Below are 4,919 nucleotides of genomic sequence, written 5' to 3'. Positions count from 1 at the left end.
CAATATATTTAAATCTGTTCAAAATTCTCTGCTACCCAAAACTGCCCTCTTTGAACAGCTTTGTTTGCTTTTCCCAAGACTACCTTTCATTAACTATTTAAAATTTTGAGAGGTCACATTCATCCTTTCCAGAGATTGCTGTTTGGTTGTGATTTTTGTGTGTTTTTGTTTTTTGTTGTGTTTTTAAACTAAATTTCAAAAGGTTTTGCAAGTGTATTACAATAAATATGTCCATCTAATTGTCCAATTCTCCTGTATCAGAGTGACTCCTTCTATCATTCTTAACCAACCCCTTCTCCAAGATTTATTTCAGATTTACCACGTCCTTTATCACATGTGTACATTGAGTATTCTAGCTGTACTTGTCCCTTGTTCCATTTGTCATTCATTCTATGTCTTTACTATTATTCCTCTCTGGTTTCAACTTCCTGATAGTCATTCTGTTAAACTGTCTGTTAATATTTTGAAAGGTTTATATACATTCCATGGAGTTTCAATCCTGAATATACTTGAACTTATGTCAGCTTATATTTCCATAATTTATTCATCTGCAATAACAATTTGCAAGACTGGAGACGTGAAGGACCTAGACATGATTTTATTCTCATCCATTTGGAAGATTAATCTTTATTCAACAAGAAAGTTTATATATGGCTTAGAATATATTCCTAACTACAAAATTTTATAAATGGCTTTGTTAAAAGTTTTGTGATTATTTTATTTTACATGGGATAATATTTTCTACTACCTATAAGTTTTGGAAAAAGAAGAAAACCATGATTTACTACTATAGAGGAATATGGTAGAAATAGAAGACAGATTTTTTGTTTGTCACATCTCTGATGAGTACCCATATTCATGACTTTAAGTCATATTTCTTACTATGTTAGACAGATAGGGAAAACATAAAACAACATATGATAAAGCATCTATTTGTGACTTTTTAAAATGTACCTTATTAAGTGATGAAACTTACTTTATTAGCTAGTTTTTGGGTTTGTATTATGGGAGGTTGTTCTATTTGACACATTTCTGGAAGGCACCTACTGAACAACACAAATGGTGGGTGGTACTATTTCTACACTTTAATGAATGGATGAACCTGCTTGGCATTAGTGCTGGAGAAATTAATCAACTCTATTGTAACTTGCACCCTAAACTTGAAAAATTTGTAATGTCACTATCGTCTACTTGTCAAATGTTATTTTGGTGAATGTGATTTTTAAAATATTATTTGAAAAGGAATCTGTTTTCAGGAGATTAAATGTAGGTTGTCATTTGTTTGTGAATGATAACATTTTTATACAACAGAACCAAGTTTCACTGAAGTACCAGTATTTTGAAGCATTAACGATCTTCTCAGTTAATGTTTTTGTGAATTATATTTGACCTGAAGTCAAGTTTTCCTAGCCTTGGTAGACCAATTATGGATCTATCGTTCAGGAACTTTTTTTTTTGGCCTACTTATGCTGGACTAAATCTTTCAGTAATCATTAGAAGAGGGGTATTAAAAATAATTTTGTGACATTTGTGATCTTGGTCACACATATGGTCTGGTCACTTTTTTGAAAGTTTGAATTGCTGTACTTTCTGTTAGATTTTGTGATCTCATCTTTCATTTTAAGTTGCATTGCATTTCACAATTGCATACTGCTAATTCTGGTGTCGTAAGGAATTGAGATGGATTTTCAATTACTTTCTGTTGACATGTTTCATGAGTCTAGGTGAGATATCTTGCCCTTGTTATCTGATGAAGCAGATAACTGGGACCTGGGATCCTAGGACCCATGGGTCCTGCAGAAGAGTAATACCTTTTAGATATCATATCAGAAAAATTGGGTATAATCAGTAGGAAGGCTTCCAAAATTGGAGAAAAATATTTTGGCATCAGTGAATTAAAACAATAAACAGAGCAGCAGGGTAAAGTCCCTTATAGATTAGAGGAAAACAATAATTTTTTTTTACAACATGAATTCAGAAGACCAAGAACACTTAGAAGGTATCAAAAGTTTATACCGAGGACATTGAATTGATGCTTTTTATATTCTAATGTACATTCTAAATCTTATTTATATTCCAATCTATTTATATGTCAAATTATCAATTAATTCTAGTAAGTTTCACTGTGTGAAATAAAATATTAGCACGTATAAAGATAAAATATATAACTATATATAATGTAAGAAAAAGGCACATGTTTTACAATGTACTGTTGTGGTTAGGGCATCAAAAGCAACTGTGTTTTAAAGTATTGTTCCATTATTTCTACCTCAGTGTTTGGCAGAGTTGGACCTAAAGCTTTACCATTTGTAGATTTACAGCCTAGAGGCAAGAGGAAACACTGTGATAAACATCACCAATTTAAGGCCTAATATCAAGGAGAAACATATAGACTTCTCTTGTAACTATGAAAATATTTGGTGAAAGAAAGGCAGTAGTGTAAATTCCTGCCTGGTTGGATGGTAGACTGGACAGGACATTAGGTAATCATGCATGTGAAAACTTTTTCATCTTCTTGGCTTTAGCTACTTTTGAAATATTAGGTATAAGAAACAATTATATTTTGATAAAATGCCTTCTAGTCTAAATGATTCTGTCTTAATTGTTCATCTCTCCATGATCCTTTTAAACTAAGATTAGTTTTGTTCCAGTAAGACAATCTATGCTGTCAGGGTAAGATATTCTGGTTGGTCTGTTGCTATATGAAAAAGAGTAAAGGGTCAGGTAGGCATTTGTGCCAGTACGACCTCATTTAGGAAATTTTAAGCTCAGAAGTTTAGAAGTAGCTCTTAAGCAAGGCTTGCTTTGAATCCATTAGCTCCACAAAGCTAACTCAGTTGATAAATAAGTACTTGAAAAGCTATCACCTTTGGACCTAGCTATAAAGGCTTCAAAGTATGATCAAATTTAAAATGAAAAAGACTTAAAATAGTCATTGACAAAAAATTGCAAATGTGAGCAATCGACCAAACAATATGTTTTTTCCAAAATACACAGAATTTTAGAGAATTAAGATCAATAGCATTTTTAGGAACAATATGGTTTCCTGGTTACAAACAGTCAACCAAGGATATATGCCTGTATAAAGATTGCATCATTAACTACTTAAATTTACAGGATACTACATGCTTCAGCAGCACGTTTACCCAAATTACAACAATATAGAGATTATCATGGCACTTGCAAAAGGATGATATGAAAATTTGTGAAGAATTCAATATTTTTCATTCTTCAGAAGCAAGAAATGAAAAACAGTTATTAAAAAATTGATTACAAAAACACAAGTCGTTATGTGAAAAATGAACTTTACAACTTTGGTGCGGGGGGGGGTAGTGGGGAGGATTGAGTGGGGGGGCAGGGGGAGGATGGGAAGGGATGGGAAGGGGAAACAAAGGAGGAGGCTACAATGCTTGATAAGAAATTTACTCATTATCTTGCCCATGTAATTGTAACCCCTCCGTACAGTATTTTCACAATAAAAAAAATACAAATGTAACAACACATATAATTCATTGAACTGAAAGTTAGTTTGACATCAGTGTATTAAATCCTCACCTAAGAAAGGCCTTTATATAGCATAATCTTTACAAAACTTTTGAAAGTAGATAACATTGTCATTTTATCCCAAAGAAATAAAATACTATAAGGACCTAGGTAAAAAAGGAATCTTAAACTTTTTCTATATGGAATGCTATCTGAAATAACACATTTATTAATGAACCTATATAATATAGAACAATGAGGAATTCAAAGTATTATATCTAGGAGAGAATGAAATAGATTATGGACATTATACAAACAAAATACAGATTATTTTAAAATATAATTTTTTCAGACAAGCACCAGAAATATTTTTAGTTTCTGTACTACTCATTTCAACAGATAAGTTAAAACGATTTCTGATTTAAAAAATCACAAACTCTGCAGAAATCATTATAGATGTATACAAACAACTCTTGAATACAATTTGACATCAAAGTCAGGCAATTCACTTGAAGAATACCATTGAATCCATGAATTTTTAAAGTAAGATATTGCCGTTGCTTTGTATTGTGAAAATATTTTGTACAGACACAAATATGGATTGGCATTTTTGAAAATTAAGAAACTTAACCAAACCATTATGACGTAGGAGAACAATTTTTACAAATTTTTAAAACAAAAAAACAACAAATTCTGGGACAGAACCAGGCCCTGAATTCAAGGCTAGTATTAGCACAAAACAAATGAATGAATTAATTATTTAACATAAATTAAGCGGTCACATGTGGCGAGGCAAGTAAAATGTAACACCCATGGTGACTGGATTGTGTATTATTTTGTAATAAGGCAAATTAACGTTTGTCCAAATCACTAATATTTTATTTGTACTTTTTTGTACTAAACCCTGAATTTAGCATACATATATATGTGTGTACATGTGCACACATGTGTGTATGTGTATATGTGTGAGTGTGCTGTTGCAATGTTGCTTGCCAATGTGGACAGGATGAGGCTGAAAAGAGCTAACTGTGTTGCAATGTTTTTATTTATCAGTGTTCTGTCATGTCATTTCTATGGAGCCACTCTTCTGTACATTTTATTTGTCAAATAATAACATCATCATAATCAAAGCATATACAACATTAAATTAGATAAAAGAGACCAATTTCAGCTCTTGTTATATGTCAGGTAAGAAGATGCAGATATAATTAGGTAGTAAGTTATTGCTGTAAGATAACTGTCAGTACAAAATATGTATTTGACCTCTTAAATTGATTATACTTTTAAGATATACTCATGGAGTGAGTTTGACCTACTTGACCAAACAGGTATTACTCTCTGGTTATTCCTGTGAAACACAAGGTGGATAAACTCTTTCCAGATTTCTGTTGAAAATAACTTTCTTTGTAACATCATATCTATTCTCACTAAGATAA

The 4,919-nt window shown here is 31.8% G+C and overlaps 1 pseudogene; it reads left to right on the top strand.

The window, feature by feature from the left end:
* Window positions 1–3,125: 3,125 nt before the first annotated feature.
* On the top strand, window positions 3,126–3,225 carry LOC122097993 (annotated as a pseudogene).
* The last annotated feature ends 1,694 nt before the right edge of the window (window positions 3,226–4,919 follow it).

Source organism: Dipodomys spectabilis, unplaced genomic scaffold (genome assembly GCF_019054845.1).
Source record: "Dipodomys spectabilis isolate Male_0828 unplaced genomic scaffold, ASM1905484v1 ptg000449l, whole genome shotgun sequence".
Classification (NCBI taxonomy): domain Eukaryota; kingdom Metazoa; phylum Chordata; class Mammalia; order Rodentia; family Heteromyidae; genus Dipodomys; species Dipodomys spectabilis.
This window is presented reverse-complemented; position numbering and strand designations above follow the sequence as displayed.